The sequence below is a fragment of the Alexandromys fortis genome, unplaced genomic scaffold (genome assembly GCF_014885135.2).
Source record: "Alexandromys fortis isolate MF-2015 unplaced genomic scaffold, M_Fortis_MF-2015_v1.1 scaffold_11, whole genome shotgun sequence".
In the NCBI taxonomy this organism is placed as follows: Eukaryota; Metazoa; Chordata; class Mammalia; order Rodentia; family Cricetidae; genus Alexandromys; species Alexandromys fortis.
This window is the reverse complement of record NW_026067912.1, coordinates 3,383,425-3,401,155: the sequence shown is the minus strand read 5'-3', so window position 1 is coordinate 3,401,155 and position 17,731 is coordinate 3,383,425. Positions and strand designations below refer to the sequence as shown.

The 17,731-nt window shown below is 46.0% G+C and overlaps 1 protein-coding gene across 1 annotated transcript in view; it reads right to left on the bottom strand.

Annotated features, from left to right (window-relative positions):
• Window positions 1–16,765, bottom strand: part of Adra1b (adrenoceptor alpha 1B) — a 131,329-nt gene extending 114,564 nt beyond the window's left edge. Inside the window, exon 1 of the mRNA XM_050138561.1 lies at window positions 16,622–16,765. The gene's annotated coding sequence lies outside the window, so the exon portion shown is untranslated. The remainder of the gene's footprint in view (window positions 1–16,621) is intronic.
• Window positions 16,766–17,731: the final 966 nt, after the last annotated feature.

Here is a 17,731-nt window from a genome sequence, read left to right as displayed (position 1 = left end):
TATATATATGAATTGCCCAAACTGGTATAATACTTGCTATGTAGCCCAGTCTGGCCTCAAACTCACATGATCCCTTCCTCCTTAGTCTCCCCAAGTGCTGGAATACAGATATTGGGAATTACATTCCTGGCTACTATTTTATTATTAGTATTATAGTGTTTCTGCCTTGGACTGTGTCTTAGTTGCATTTCCTGTTGCTTTGATAAAATACTCTGAGAAATATCAGCTTAGTGAGGACACTTAGGTTTGGCTTACACTATGATAGTCCATCATAGCAGGGAAAGTCACACCAGCGGGGTATTGATGGAACTGGTCACATGGCCTCCATTATCAGAACAAAGCAGAATTCTATTAACTTGCTTTCTCTACTTGTAGGCAGTCCATGATCTTGCCTAAGGAATGGCGCCACACACAACGGGTGTGCCTTCCGACCTTGGTTAGGGCAATCATGATAATCCCTCTTAAATACGCTTATAAGACTCATCACCCAGGTAATTCTAGATTTTTATCAAATTGATAGCTAACACTATCACAGATGGCTTGCTTTTCAGTCTCTTTTCACTTTCAAAAGTCCGTGATTCGGATCTTACTCAGAGTTCTCAGTGTGGGTTGGGCTAATTTTGGTCCCTGCCTCTTCTGATGAGAAAAGATTCAAAATGTACCATTTTTGCTTCCAAGTTCTTATTCCCTTAGAAATACCTCATGTGGAATAGCCAAGTACTCAAGAAAGAGCCAAAGGGAATTAAAAAATTTTAAGATTCCAACATCTGCCACTCACACCAGTGTCTTGTGTAACTGAGTTGGTGATACCGTGGGCCACACGAAAAAGCATCTTTCTCCACCTTTGCGTGCAAATCTACCCCAAAGATGTCAAGCTGACCCCTAAGTAGTTCTGGTTGCAAAAGCATGTATTTGAACATTTGTAGCTCACTGAGCTAGCTCCTCCATGTTCTATGAACACAGATTGTATGGTTAACACATTTCTTTCTTTTTTTGAAATTACTTTTTGTATTTTGAAGAAGGATCAATGCGGATGGCTTGATGAAAAACCATTCCCATTTTTGGATAGAAACCCTAAACATGATAGCATGTCACTTGAGGGTTGGCTAAGTACTTCTCAGTTATATGGGACAACTGATTTGTTTTTGGTATCCCACCCTGAGATATAACTTAGATCCACACTGATAATTGAATTGATTTTTTTCTTTTTAATTTATCATTGGCATTTGGCCACGGGGAAGACTGTCTGGTGAGCAGATGGCTCAGACCACGTCTGTCTGCTGCTGCCAGCCCAGTCAAACACGGAGAACCTCATCATCTTTTGTGCAACAGGCCAGAGGCACCCAGAAAGGGATGTTTGGCTTTGAGGGGAGATGTGAGCCTATTGCCTCATCGCTGAGGTATCATTTTTCCCTTAGGGTCAGGTCAGGCCCCTGCTCTCTGATGTCATAAACTTTGAGGCAAGCAGCAGAAGGTCAACATAATGGGCGCACTCTCCAGAATCAACCAGGAAGTCTCTGGAATCTGGTGGAGCAAATTATAAGTCATCGAGTAAGGCATTCATCGCACTCTTCTGAGAAATAAATTCCACTCACTTCATCAGAGAACCATGGGCTTTAAAACAAGGAGTGACTTTGGAGGTTTTGTGTTTAAATGATTTTGTAGCCAAGTCCACTGAGTGTGCCTGATTTGTGTCTCACTGTAGGTGCTCTGAGGCAGAGGTTCTGTTTGTATTATATTCCCATGGGCCTTCCAGGAGACTGGTAAGGGAATATATTGGAGCTGAATGCTGGCTCTAGCTAAATGTCTTCAACCATGAGGGAGGTAAGGATTGCCTTAATTGCGTTCCATTCTTGGATGGCATATCAGAAAAATGATACTTTTGTAAGCTACACTTTCTGAGTCTTGCTTCCTAGTCCAACCCCAAAGATATCCCTCCAAAGTTCTGAGAAAAAGAGGTTATGGTAAGAAATTGCATGTGTGTGTCAAATATAAGAATCCTAACATCAGCCAGCAAGACTCTGATAATACAAAGACACTCTGCCCGGGGGACTGATGGGAGGAGGGTCTTGTGAGGGTGGAAGTGGAGGTCAGAGAAGATGCAGGAGGGACTGGGAGAGAAGCCACTCATCAGACAAGGCTTTTGTAGTCACAGCATCCATTCATCTTGACTTGGGTCAAGAGAAACAATAGCAAGGTGGTGGTAACACTTGTCTTTAATTCCAGCACTCGGGAGGCAGAGGCAGGTGGATCTTGGTGATTTTGAGGGTAGCCTAGTCTACAAAGTAAGTTCCAGGACAGCCAGGGCTGTTATACAAAGAAACCCTGTTTCGAAAAACCAGGGAGAGAGAAAGAGAGAGAGAGAGAGAGAGAGAGAGAGAGAGAGAGAGAGAGCCTAAAATCAACAGTGGCTGAAGAGAATATTATTAGTATTCACTAAGGAAGTGGCCATGGGAATGAGATCAACTAGTCTATTTTTCTGCAATGTTGATTTGTCATTACACATTTCAGCTCAGGGACCTTGACACCGTCAGCTACCCAACATTCCTCTTCGTCAGCGTGTCTGCGTTCTGGTCTCTCCCTCTTTCTCCTGATTAGAGTTAAGATCTGTTCATTGCAATGAAATCATCCTGTTATCCCTTTTACCAACTAGCTAGTAACTGCAAGATAAACACATCCTCAAGGAGCAAGCTTGGCAGCGTAAGGAGATGGAGACGTGCAGCCGCCAATTCCTCGCTGTTCAGCGGCTTGGACACTGCCAATCATACAGCTGTATGCTCAGACTACTGAGCCACGGAAACATCAGTAGTAAATGCCTGGTGCCTCGCTGCAGGTGGAAGGCACAGATGGTTAGCTGTCATGACACTTGTCCTTGTCAAAAATCACTGTTCTCGTTCTTGTCTCAGTATGACCCGCGCTAGCATAAAGTGAGCTCAGGGAACTGGCACAGCTGGGAAGCGATGCCCCCCAGGGCCTAGCTGGCTGTGTGATGACGCTTAGGTTCTTTCTTTCGTTTCTCCCAAGCCAGTTTCCTTGCCTATATAATAGCAAAACCACACATAGCAACCAAAGATGTAGAAGTAACAATGGGACAACCGGAAAGATGCTCCAGGGTTGAAACCTGCATGCCCACTGGTTTCCATTTTCTTCACTTTCGGTCCTGCAGGTACTTCTGTGAGATTTCAAAAGTTTGGGGGAAGCTTTTGGTGTTTTGGTGGCAGTGTGGCTAGCAATGTCCAAGGCACCGTCCAGTCTTCAATTCTATTAATTTCTTTGATGCACACTGTAATGCACCCCGTCATGAGAGCAACCACATAGTTTATAAATCTGGGAAGGTAGGTTGTGGCTGGGTTTTGTGTTCAGTGTTTGCTGATTGGATCTTCTGTTTCTGGGGAGCACTAGGATCTATGACAAGATGCTAAAGGGCTATAACAAGTCCAGAAAAATATGGTCCCAGAAGAGGGGATCCTGGGGGGGGGAATATCCAGGTTGCCTGTGGCCATCAGTAAAGCTTTCTAGGGCTCTGTAGCTCTCCTGAGTCTAAATATGAGAAACACAAGATGTCTGGACAGTTCTTAGCCCCCACAGTTTATGGCTGGATTTGCTAAAGGCAAGTGCTCCTTTGACCTAAGATCCAGTTACAATAATCCCCTGAACCATTTTCAATACTAGAACTAAAAAGTACATTTAAGTAAAACTCAAACATAGGGTATGACACCTGAAATCTCTGCAATCAGGAGGCTCAGACAGGAGGTTCTTGGGTTAGGAGTCAACCTGGATGATGTTGTGAGACTGTCTTAAAGCAGTTTCTGTAAGAAAGATCTCCTCTGTCATACAGCTCCCCTCAGCCTCCCTTCTCCTATAACACCACCGTCCTTGCTCTCCAGGCGCAGTCTTGTGCCTTTTCTGGGTCGTTCTTCCTCACCGCCCTGGTCTAGGCATAGTCTGGCCAGAAAATTAGTTCCTCTTGCCTGGAACGAGGAGCCTCTGTTATTGAGATCTGGGTGAACACGCAGCGGTGTGCGGATATGGCTTTTGGACAGCTGCCATGTTGGGCAATGAGCAGTAGAGGAAGGCAGCATTCCAAGAGAGGGACACACAGAGCTAGAGAATGGGGCGGAGCTAGGAATGGGGAAGTGGGAGGGAGGTGTCGAGGAAGGGGGGGGGTAGTCTCTTACACTTATATCATTCTATAAGACCCTGTAATCAATCTACCTCCACAGAACTTCCTTTTCAGTTTGAGGCACCCTTCCATCCAACCTGAACTTTTCCCTCTGGAACAAGTCAGGACAGAGGTTTTTTTTTGTTTTTGTTTTTCTTCTGGCAACCCTTAATTAAGACAAAAGACTTCAAGCAGTAAGTCATGGCACCAGCGACCCTGAAAGAGCTCACTCTTCTCTTCATCCTTCCCACTGGCATTTATCTAACCCAAACTGGCTGGTACTGTGGGTACCAGCCCAGAGGATGCAGTGATGAACAAATACGTTCAGGGATTGGAAGTTTTGTCAAGTGTGAAATGGGTGAAAGTCTGCTTGAGTGAGGAGGCAGCACAGTGGCTGTCACTGGCTATTTGAGAGGCGATGATAAGAAACAGAATTAGGGTTGGCCTCTCTCTTGCCAGAGGGCATGATAAGGCTTATGGGTAGAGATGAAAAGGGTGGAGATTGAGAGTCAGCGCTCCAGGGAGTTTTGGCAGTGAGTAAAGATGGAGGAGTGGTACAGTCTGGGTGTTGTTGGACTATTCTCTATATATTCCTGAATGGAAAGCTTGTATTTTCCTAGTGTGGTAGGTATGGTACCTTTAAGAGATGGAGGAAGGTGCTCTAATCAAGAGTGAGAACACTCTTTGTGGGAGCACTTATGGGCATTCAATGATATTTCAGGAGAATGAGTTACAAAAGCTGGCAGTGGAGTCCCCCCATCCTCTTTTTTCTTGCTTCTGTATGTGTGAGCTCCATTGCCATCCACTACAGATAAGGTGACATACCACTAGCCAGAGCTGAGCCACCACCGGTTTCCTGCTCTCTGAACCTGTGAGGGACATCAGCCCCTATGGGTCACAGGCAATCTGCCTCCGGATTTCCATCCCAGTGGCAGGGAGCTGGCTGATGTCAACAGCTTGCCTTGGGCTCTGTGTTTTCTTCTACCCAAGACCGGAAGGACCGTTGTTCACTGAGTCTGAGGGGTACATGAAGCCTTTGATGAACAATGAGGTGAGAAGGTTGCTATGACTCTGCCCCAAATTCCTGGATGGAGCTCACTGCAAGCCCTCACAGCCTGAGTGATTTCAGGCAGGTTATGTAGCTTCTCTGGGGCCAGGTTGCCACCTACGGATGCAGGGATACAACACAGGCTGGAGTTGTACAGTGTTCAGTGAAATTCTGGCTGAAAGAAGAAGGCCTCAGGAACCAAGGCCTTCCGTGTTCTTCCCTTTCGGGAGAGACTCTGCTCTTCGTGAAGTGTTGCTTCATCAACCTCTGCCGCACCTCAGGGATTTTATTTGCTTTAAGCAACAATTGTCCCCAGAGATGCGAGAGAATGTGTCACCTTGCTCAGCACAAAGCAGTTCTGCAGAAAAGGTATTATGAGGTAATAGGGAGTCTTAACTAATGGCTTCCATCTGGGATCTGTGTAAAAGGTGCTTCCTTAAAACGAAACAACCTGTCCCAGGAGGCAGAGGTGTGCACACAGACACACACAGGAGCTCACGAGGGCCACACCTAAGTGCATGCTTATGGCCTGCGGTGAGAATGGACACCTCTGACCTCCAGACCTGCCTAGACTCACTCTCCCCTGGTAATCAGGGAGATGGATGCAGAACTGGCTTGTGGGATGATTCACAGAGGCCGCCAGGATGAAGGGCACGATTCAGCCTCTCTGGGGAAGCTTTATTTATAGCTCCGACTGCTCAAGAGGGAGGCTGAAATCATTCCCAAGGAGTACCACCGATGAAGAGTGATCAGATAAACCAAAAGATGTCACTCCCACTGCTGCGTTCTCTTCCAGGCAGGCGCCTGTTGCTCTCGGAGCTGTGGCCCGGAGAAGTGCTGCGTCACTCCAGAGCTGCAGAGCTACAGGAGTAGCTGAGCTGACTGCTCCAGCTGCTCTTTCAGCAGCTGCCGAGTCTCTGTCCCCAGTGTCCAGGAAATCCCGATGCTAATCTGAGCAAATCTTCCCAACACCAAACAAACAGAAGCTTTCTAGGCTGACAGAGGCCACTGATCACGAAGGATGCTGTTTTGATTCAAAATGACACAGTCTAATCCTACATCCAGATGCCCCTACCTCTGTCATGCTTCTGTAATAAACAGGACACCCGACATGGCAAATATGCATCCAGGGACCTGTCCTTTTTTCCTGAGGGGGTGATGGCTCTTTGCTATGTTGTATGTGCATGCGTGCATGTGTGCATCCATGTGTGTGTGTGTGTGGGGTTAGGCATGTATATGTGTGTATGTGTAGGCAGAGGCCAGAGAACAACCATGTCTCTCACTCACAGGCACCACTCACTTTATTTTTCGAGACAGGGCTTCTCATTGGTTTGAGACCTGCCAATCAGTGTAGGCTAGTTGGCCAGAGGGTGTTGCTCTGTATCCCCGGTGCTGGCATCACAAATATGTGCCACTATGCCCAACTTTTCTTTTATGTGGATTCTGGGGATTGAATTCAGATTTTTGTGCTTTTAAGGCAAGCACTTTGCTGGCTAAGCTAATTCCCTAGCCCTTTGTCTGATGTTGAAGGACGCTAGAAAATCAGGGAGGGAGGAGAAGAGGGCTGTTGAGCACCAAGCTCCTTGAGCAGGCTTTGGGTCTCATGCATGATGGCCCACAAGTTTCTAGGACTCTTCTTGACACAGAGGTGGTGCTCAAGAGGTTAGCTGAGTGAGGGACGCACGGGTGATCTTGTCAACTTCTTAGTTACAAAGACCTCATAGCTCCTGCTCTTAGGTACATACTACAGAGAAGAGAATATTCTTTCAGGAGCCAGACGGTTCAGGGCTCTGACCCTGTCACTTCTGCCAGAAGGCCTTTGATATGCCACCTAATCTCTCAAGCCTCATTTTATACGTGTATAAAACGGAGACTCATGGGTCTCTACTGCTTTTTGAGGACATTGGTAAAGATTAGAGATGGTGCCAGCATGGTAGTTTACGGTGACATCTGCCACCTAAGAGGAGTGAGATGTCACCATCATCTGGTAACACTTTGGTTGAGTTGATTGACCTTGCTTGGCAGAACTTCAGGACTGCTGTGAGGTCTGTTTGGAATTTTGCTCCCCACGCATTATGACAATATTTAATGTCAGCTTTATAGGATATGCAATCACCAGGGGGACAAACTTCTGGGCAGTATTATGAGGCAGTTTTTAGACTAGGTTAACTGAGGCGAGAAGACTCACTCTGACTGGAATTGGGACCTGGACTGAAGAAAAAAAAAAGAGAGAGAGCTGAGCACCAGGGTTCACCTCTCTCTGTTTTTCCACCGTGGTTGCATTGTGACTAGGTACTTGAGGCTCCTGCCGCCATGCCTTCCCCACTGTGACAGACTACACTCTCACACTGTGGGCCCCAGTGAACCTTTCCTTGATCAAGCTGCTTCCTTAAGTTCTCCTGTTTGTTGTCATAGCAATGAGAAAAGACTGCTCAGAATGTGAGTGCTTCTCCTAACTTGTTGGCTCAAGCGTACCGTGAACTGTGTTCTGAGTTGAGACAGCTGGGCTGGACACCAGTTGCTCTGTGCAAACCTCAGGCTGTGACCCTGGACCATGATCTTGGCTGCTGGTCGTGAACATGGCTTAGGCAACACTCGACTACTTACTCTGGACTCTTGATCCCAGTGGGTCACTCTGAGCTTTATGGCCCTGGCCTAGAGTTCACTCTGTCATTTGGTCTTGCCTGATAGTTTCTTCCTTTGATTCTGGGACCTAATGAAGTCACAGGATCCTGGTCACATCAGCTGAAGATATGTAAGTCCACTTATCTGTATTGCAAGACACACAATTTACTCCATTGGCCTTAAGGCTGTGCCCAAGGGAGGTAAGAAAACAAAGAGGGCCAGTTAATGAAGCTCAGGGAAAGGAGAGAATCAGGAGGCAAAACATAGCCACCTTTTCAAAAAATCAGAATTTGTTTTATCTTAGAAGATTTTTTTTTTTGAGATAGGATCTCAGGCATCATAGGCTGGCCACAGGCTTGCTATGCAGTTGAAGCTGAAGCTATGTAGTCGAGCGTGATCTAGAACTTCCAATCCTCAGTCTCTATCTCTCCAGGGCTGGGATGACACCCATGTCTCACTATGTCTAGTTTATGTAGCTCCAGAGCCATACTCAGGGCATTGTCTATGCTGGGTGAACAGTCTACCTACAGAGCCACATGCCCAGCTAGAGACTAGTCGCTGTAATGACAAAATGCTAGTTATTTGTCAGCACAATTTCCAGAAGCCTTTATTTAAGCTCTTCCTAGATTGTGAAGAATGTGGTAGTTACTGAAAGCTCAGATTTGTGCTAGGCTGATCATGACTTGGTTACTTGCTATCTTGGGATCCTTGGGTGAGCTGCATTGCCTTTGGGTCCCTGCTGACAAAGAGGTGTTAGTATGGGACCTATCTTAGAGAGTCTATGAGAATGTTAAACAAGATCAGGAATATAAGTGCCTGGGCACAGTGGGAAGTAAAGAACTACGATTGGATGTCATTTGTGGCCCTCATGGCAGAGCCATCAGGAAAATTTGATGAGATGAAGGACTGCAGTCCTGGAAGCTGAAGAGCATGGTGCTGACACAGGGCTCAGAAGCAGTCACTTTTTTTTTTTTATTCAGTTTTTGGAATTTGATGGATGTGCTGTTGACTTGGGTGCATAGCAACCAGAGAGCCTGGAGGGCTCCCTAGAGACAACCCCCCGGGGTGACATTTCAGTCTGTTACAGTGTGAAGGAAGTGGTTCATACTGAGGCTTTCATGGCCCCAGGGCCTTGCATGGCCAGCAGCTATGCTGGCTCCTTCTGTGTTAGCAGGGTGACTTGATAAGGAGACATGTGACATGCCAGGTGCTGCAGCTTTAGACTGTACCTGTTTCCCAGGGATTGAGCCCGGTGTGTGACTCAGTTCCATAAACTGTCATGTCTGCAGCATTTTCAGGCAAGCATTTTAAGCAGACAAGCTAACCTTCTGAGTACAGCGCTGAGTTTCAGGCCTATTCCAAAGGGCAATGTCTTCCATTCCTTGGGGGAAGAAAACGTGGAAAGTTCTAGAACTGAGTCAGAAGGGAGAATTGCTTCCTACTGGCTGCTAAATGTGTGAAGGAAGAATCAGGCCCCATGGATTAAAGGGAGAGTGGTCAAGTTCATTAAAGTATGATTATATGACTAACAGTCCATATAGAAAGTCATATAAAAAGGACAAGGAATCCACACCTCTAACTCTTTAGACTTTTCCAACTGTCATAGTCATAAGACACCCTCTATGCCCACACGTTTCATAGATGGTAGGTGTCACAAACACCTGCCATCTTCCACATGCTCCTTCTCACCAAGATTATACGTGTAGCCATGTGCTAAGGTAGAACAATCTGTTAGATCCAAGGAGGGACATTGTGTGCTTTCATTCAGAAATCACAATCCGATTCTTATTTGCTAACCATTGGTTTAGGGATAGCCATATGGTCCAATTCTGGCCAATGGGCCCTGATTCAGTCAAAGCCTCCTAGAATCTTCTAGAAAAAGTTTACTTCCAGATCAGAGAAAAGCATAGCAGGAGGAATTCCCTTTTTTTCTTTTGTATTGCCACCATATACAGATACAGGGTTTAGAACTATGGCAGTTTTTTCCCCTCCACCCCCTTTTTTTTTGCCGGTAGAGGAAAAAAACCAGAAACATTATAGAGAACTAGATTCAGAGCAAGAATGTTGTCGAGTCCTGTTCTAATCTTTCAATCATCAATATGTCAACTTTTGTTAAATAAAGCATTGAAAATACATATTCACATCTACCCCAAAGCAGCTGAACTCATATGTGAGGAAACCTTTCTGTACTTGGCATTCCTTCTTTCCTTCTTTCCTTTCTTAATCCCAAGGGATCAAACTCATATATCCATATGGCCAGGACAATACCTGAAAATACATTAATACTAATTAGAGACTGAGCATCTCTTGTACAAGGGCTGGCTCTTCTACTTGGCTTTAGTCGGTGGTGGTGGTGTCGATTCTGACTCTAGAATGCTATCCCGCTGAGATCAGATGTTTTTAGTTCTTGGAAGAAGCTGGAAGCTATATTTTTGTGTGGTATCTCTCAATTTTGAGGTGCATATTTAAGTGATGAAGAAAGAGGGACTATTGACACCAAACCACCACTTCCATGCACTGCTTGCCCAAGGCATACACATTTGTATTTGGCTTTAGCTGCATAATTCCAGACCTGTGGACAGCCATCCTTTGCCATGCACTTATGCCGTGGTGACCTAAGCCTCCACAAACCAGAGTAGCTGGACTAGCGACAGTGGCGGGATTACAGTGGACGGAAGCTCGTGGAACAAGGAGCCCCACACAAAGCTACTCTCTGTGCAAGTGGCCTGTGTCAGGTATTTGTCACAGTGTTGCAAAGTGACTAACGTGAGTAGGTTGGAGGGGACTTAGCCCCATCCCACCAGTCCTGTTACCAAATAACTGACAAGAAGATAACTTGTGGAAGGAAGCTATCCCTTTGGCTCCCAGTTGGAGGGTAGAGCCTGTCATGGAAGGGGAGGCAGGGCAGCAGAAACTTTAGGCAGCTGGTGCCATTGCCTCGACGGTCAGGAAGCAGGAAGAGATGAATGCTGCTGCTCAGTTCTTTCTCCTTTGTATCCGGTCTGAGATCCCAGCCTACGGCATGGTGCCACCCCTCATTCGGGAGAGGTCTTCCCACCTCCATCAAGTGTCTCAGGAAAAGGCCTTGTACAGACATCCAGAGGTGTGTTTACAGGGTTGCCCCAAACCGAGTCAAGCTGGTAATGATGCTGAACCACAGCCGCCGTAAAGCTAGGACGTTGAATGCAATTGCTAGGCCTTTGGTGTTTCATACAGGTATATCAGTACCGGGAAGACTCACGATATTTTTCTCACAGCATCCTTCTGAGTTTCGATCCATCCTAGTGAATGATCAGTTCTTTTCCAGAAAAGTGAAAATATCCCCGGGGAACGCAAGGACCCTACAGAAAGAGGCCTGCATTGAATGGCCATGTATGTCTATAGCATATTGGTGGGAAAGCTCAGCCAGGTCCCTCTAAAGAAGGCCTGGAGGCTATGGACATGTTAGCCCTTACCGAAATGAATGTCCTGAGACCTAGGAACCTGGCTCCCTCCTGAGAAGAGCCAAGCAGGCTGACTAATTTTACCCTGCCAGTTATAAAGCTGGAGACCATCAGGTTTGCCTCTGGGCCACCAAATTAAGTCTTCAGAGCACTCCGACGGAAGGTGTCAGAAAACAGCTAACATGAACTTCATAGGGAGAATCGTGTACAGCGGAGAGATGATCCCTGAGACATGAGTCACCACCAGCTTCGGGGAAAATGCCAATGATGCTGCGAATAATGGGTGCAGTTCTGACACGGAAGGAGGAATAGGGCAGGTATTAGTCGATGGGGGTAGGAGTACGGGGGTAGAGGAGGCCAGCCACATGCCTACAGGGCTTGTGGCCATATGATGGGATCTGAATAGTGAAGAAAGGAAGAGGATGTGCAGCAGGTGGTGGTGGTGGTGGTGACTCCTTCTTGAAGGAAATAATAATGTCAGTTTGGACAGCTTCTAGAAGCTCTGCTGGGCTCCGGGTTTTTAATCATGGTTGTAGGAGCTGGCAGGTGTCAGTGAATTTGAGCACTTCTGAAAGCATTCTGGGATCTTCATACGGAACACCTACAGAAGGTCAGGGACAACCTCAGCTACCTCCAGAGGGCAAGAAGGAGTTGCTAAGGAACACGAGAATGTGTCCGTATCAGCCACTTGTCCTTGTGGCAAGATAACTTAGAAAAGAATGTACAAAAGGAAAGATTTATTCTGACTCAGTTTCAGAGGCTTCAATCCATAGCCATTCGCTTCCGTTGCTTGTGGGCCTTGCGTGGTGCGGCGGGGCATTGTGTTAAGGGGCCTGTGTTAAAGCAAACTGGCTCCCTCAGTGGTGTACAGGAGGGATGGGAGGAGGGATAGAGGGAAGGAAAGAGAGGGAGACAGGGAGAGAGGCAGGGGACAAGTTCCCAATGCCTCACTTCCTCCCAATAGACTGGTGGTTCTCAACCTGTGGGTTGCAACCCCTTTGGGGGGGGGATGAACAACGCCTTGGAGGGGCCACATATCAGATACTCTGCATGTCAGACATTTACATTACAATTCACAGCAATAGCAAAATTAGTTATAAAGTAGCAGAGTCAAAATTAATTTGATTGTTGGGGGTCTCTACAACATGAGTAACCATCAAAGCATCTCAACACTAGGAAGGTTGATAGCCATGACTCTAGAGCTCACCTCCTATAGTCCATTCAGGTACGAGTTCAACAGACGTGAGAAGCCAGCAACGTCATGACGTAATCACTACTCAGTACTGCCACCTGCTTACATCTAAATAATTTTACATCTAAATCACAGTGTTTTCAATCCCAGTGGGGAAATGCCACCAGGGCAGTAAGTTGTTCTGGAGACATATTTTCTCACTCCAGAAGACAAAAGGTAAGGTCACACAAGTTGTTGGCTGCGTTTTCAGATATGCCAATCAGTACTTGGTGATTTATTCTGGGGAGGGGGCAGCAAAGAATAACTGTCGAGAATATAAGTTTTGGCATCTGATGGTGTCTTCATTTGTTAGAGTGAATCAACCTGAAAAATCAGCCTAGTGATGAAAGCTGATGGAACCACCTCCACCATGGTCGCCACCATAGTGGGCACCGTTTGTAACCTTATGTGACTGGGGGCAGGGCGCGTCGTGCTAAGATGGGAGCCATGCCAATACCAAAGCCCGCTGTGAGCAGGGTTTGGCCTTAGGGACAGATGCCTAGAGGAAGGAGAGGAAGCAAGACTGGACAGAGGAAGAAGTTGAAACACCGTTTTTGTTAGAGTTGCCTCGCAGTGGACCCCGGTAGCAAAGGTGTTATCAGTTACTGACCAGAGCCTGTATGAAATGGCCCCATTCTGGACAAGTCCCTGTCTGCAGGTGATAAGGCCAAATTCAAACTGACTTAAGTGTTTGCTGTCAGCAATGCCAGCTGTGTATTTCTTTCTGAAAGGAGTTATGGGGGGCGGGCACTATATCCTGTATAAAATCTATATCTACAATTCAGGGAGGACCTTTCTGCTAATTCTTTGTGAGGTTTTCTCTTAGCGCCTCGTGCTAATTCTTGACCACAGCTGTTGGATGATACTGGTGAAATTCTCATGATGGTTGACAACTGAGTTAACTATCGCAGCTGAGTATTGACTTGGACTCTGAAGCCCAGTTTACCTGCACCTGAGATCTGCAGGATTGTCACACTCTGCACGCTCAAACATCATGGCCATGGTCCCCAAGTGTTTTTTACAGATTGCCTACTTTCATCTCCATGACAACACTATGAAGCCAAAACTGCTATTACTCCATTTTGTAGATAAGAGGGATACTTACTGGACCAACTTTCTGGGGCAGAATGAAAATACCCGCTATAGCTATTCCAGGTTAGTTTTTGTCTGTCCTTCCGTCCGTCCGTCCGTCCTTCCATCCGTCCATCCATCCACCCATCTATCCATTCCCCACCCATCATTACCCACCCATCCATCTGTGTGTATGTATGTGTATGTCTGTATGTATTATTTTTGTGTGTGTATGTATGTATGCATGTTTGTATGTGTGTGCGTATGTATGTTTGTGTTTATATATGTATGCTTGTATGTATGCATGTATATATGTATGTATGTTTGTATGTGTGTATGCGTGTTTGGGTGTAAGTGTGTGCACACCGAGGCCAACCTCAGCTGCTATTTCCCAGGAACTGTCCACCTTGGTTTCTTTTTGAAATAGGATCTTTCATTGGTCTAGAGATCACCAGTTTGTCTAGGTTGGCTGGCCAGTGACCCTCAGGGATCCCCTTTTCTGCCTCTCAGCTCTGCGATTACAAACATGCGCCAGCACTGTGGCTTTCTTTATGTGGGTTCTACATATCAATCTCACTCTTGTCCTCATACCTATGCGGCAGGCATGGTCATGATTTAGCTGCCTTTCTAGGGCATGTTTTTCATTTTGCCGAAGAAATACTGCAGATAGATAGTAAGTAGTGGTCGGTGCTTTTGATCTCAGTATCAAACGGGAAGAAAAGAGGAAACTTTATATAGTCTTAGTAACTGATCAGAAAAGATTTTCTGGGGAGACCCACCTTGATGTGGGGACAAGCTCTTGACAAGTTCACCTGCCACAGTAGCTGAGACTCCGGGTGTGGAGTCTAGCGGTGTCTTAACAGGGACGAAATGTGTCCCTTGCAGTCGGAATGAGGGAAATGCAAGAGGGAGGACCTGTAGAGTCACAGGGAGAGAACTAATCATCTGTGCTAGGTTGTGCTCTGTGTAATCACCCCAGACCGTCACCAGATACTTGTCAGCGAATTCTTGAAAACTTAGAAAACTTCAGCAAAATAGATTTTCTTTGAAATAGTATCTTTCCGTCCAGGCTGGCCTTGAGCTTACTGTGTAGCCAAGAGTCTCCTTGAATTCTGATCCTCCAACCTCCACTTCTCAAGTGTTGAGATTACAGGCTTGCACCCATCATGCCTAGTTTATGTGGTGTTGGGAATCGAACCCAGGGCCTTGTGCATACTAGGTAAGCATCCGATCAATTGAGCCACACTTTTAACCCACACACAGATTTATTATGGAAAACAGAAAAAGGCCTGGTATTTTTGGGGATCTGGAGTGAAGTGCGTAAATAATAAGAGTCACCTCACACCACCAGGAAAAGGCAAGGATCTTGAGGACCATTTGAGACTTTGCTGCACCACACAACTTGGGTTCAAAGCATCATCACTGAAACTGCAAGAGTTTGGCAGGGAGTGAATGTCTATCCTGGGTAGCATCTCTGAGAGTCTGTAACTTCTAAGTCCAAGAGAAGCAGAGTAAGAAGATAGTTCATAAGGGCCAACCTTAAACAAACCATCCCTGGTCAGATATCCTTCAGGGCTGTCAGGGATAGCTTCCCTTTTTAGGATTTATTTTTATTGTAGTTTTATGATTTATTATATTGGTGTTTCGCCTGCATGTATGTCTGTGTGAAGGTGTTGCACACCTTGGTACCAGTGTTACAGACAGTTGTGAGCTGCCACGTGGGTGCTGGGAATTGAACCTGGGCCCTCTGGAAGAGAAGCCAGTGCTTTTGATCACTGAGCCATCTCTTCAACCATGACAATGAGAACTTTTAAAGCTGATCTCTAGGACTGCTCTTCTCATGGGCTCTTCCCGGAAACCTCTCTCTCTTCTGCCAGCCATCCCCCAGTTCCCACAGGAATCAACCCAGCACACTCCTTCAACAACAGAACCCCAGCTTGAAGAATTTCTTTTTTTTCTTTTTTTCGCCTGGTCAACACTCAATTACAAAAGCTATAGGATGTCTTTAAGAGAAACCTAACTCAGACTTGGGAAGAAATCTCTACTCTGGAACTTTCTTGCTCTTGGACTTAGGACAAAGCACTTACGTTACTTCTCTGAAACAGTTTATATGTGTCCGTCACTATATCTAGTGGCCAGATACAAGGGTAAGTAAAGTTATTATCTGTACGTATCTTTAGCAGCCCCGGACGGTGCTTGGAAGGCTATAGCTTTTGAGCGAACACAAAACTGCCCATGTTATTCCTGGGAAACTCACTGTGTCATGAATATGCCATTGAAAAGGCTTTTAAAAAAAAGATAATTTGCCTGCTTATTAGAAACCCCTTCACACCTAGCTACCACCGTGGAAATAATTTAGTAAAATCAATTTCATTAAGGACTTCCTTTTTGAGAGTTCTCTTCGCGGCTAGCTGCCGCTGGGGCTGTTTGTGTTTTCATGTGTGGGCTTTAGGAACAGAGTATTTATGCTTTATAAAGGAAGTTTAATTAGCACGCAGGAGTCAGAGGCAGCGCAGACGAGCTTATTGAAAGAGGAAATTTTTGGCCAAAGAGGAAGCTTTCTGAGTTTCTTTAAGCAGGAAACAAAAGCTGTCACCTTCAACCATCCCTGGAATCACCAACTCTTTGGTGTCTTCCTAAGACTTCTGAGAAGTCACAGCGCAGTGGCAAAGGGTGTAGCTCTCTCCAGTGAGCCGAACATGAGACCCCCAAGAGCAAGCCATAGAGTCAGACCACAACCGTGGGGATCCGTGACCATCGCGGCTACAAGCCACACGTAAATGCACATTTCCTTTACCTCTCATGGAAAGCCTTTTCCCCTTCCACCTTAAGTTTGTCTGCTTTACTCAGTGACTTCTTTTTCATAGTGCTACTAATGACCTAGGGCTTTATGATGCCACATCCCAGAAGATTGCATAAGGAAGAGAGAAAGACAAGAGATGGAGCCAAACTTACTAAGGAAACACAGACCAAAGAAAACGCGAACAATTTTAAAAAGCAGATTCATCCTGGCTACGGCCAGCTGACAGTGTTGGACTCACCGTAGACGGACGTTTCAAGGTGAAGGCTGTTTCTGTGAGGATCCCTTAGATTTCCTGTTGTCACCAAGCTAAGGCCAACTCAGGTTATGTCCCCAGAGATGACCAACAATGCCCACTATTCCCCAAATACTCCTCTTTGCCCCCAAAGTGAACTTTGCTGTTTAGGTTGCAGAAACAGCCCATCCTCCTGGTTAATGATTGGACAAAAGCATCGATGGGAGTAAGCTTGATCAGGGTGATGGTTTCTTTTCTGTTTTGTTCTTATCCTTCCTTCCTTCCTTCCTTCCTTCCTTCCTTCCTTCCTTCCTTCCTTCCTTCCTTCCTTTCTTTCTTTCTTTCTTTCTTTCCTTTTTTGGTTTTTTGAGACAAGGTTTCTCTGTGTATTTCTAGTAGTCCTGGAATTCACTCTGTAGACCAGACTGGCGTCAAATTCATAGAGATCCACCTGCCTCTGCCTTTCTGAGTGCTGGGACTAAGGGTGTGCACCACCACCACCTGGCTGGATTATTGTTTCTTTAGTAGGTCCTGAGAAAATAGGACTTCAGTGTTTCAGGGCCAGGGGTGATCTGGTTTGATGGGTAAAGAAGCCAATGACCAGAGAGCTGAAATGACTTGCCTAAAGTCACACAGTTAGATTATGACCAGCTAGATGGACATATGCCGATCTCAGAGCAACACGTCCTGGGCATCTTGTCAATGAGCGTCCATTTCCTTGTTTAAGTAGAAGTAACACTGTGTGCTTTCTTTCCTTTCCTCTTTGTTCCTTCTTTGTTTTAATTTACTCCTCCTCTCTGCTTATTTACTCTCTTCTCTTCTCCTCTCCTTCCCCCTTTTCCATCTTTCTCGAGACAGGTCTTGTGCAAACCAGACCGAAGGTGAGAATGACCTTGAACTCCTCATCTTCCTGTCTCTGCCCCCATGAGTTGGGATTACAAGAGAACACCAGCACAACAGACCAGTATTTCAATGTTCGACTTAAGGGGTTTTGGAGCTTTTTGGATGTGAATTCTATTGCTGACCTCTTTACTCAATCAGAGCTACCCCAGGGGGTCAGGGCAGTCTGGCAAACCCCTGCGAAGCAAGGGTTGTGCTGAAGATTAGAGGATTGGC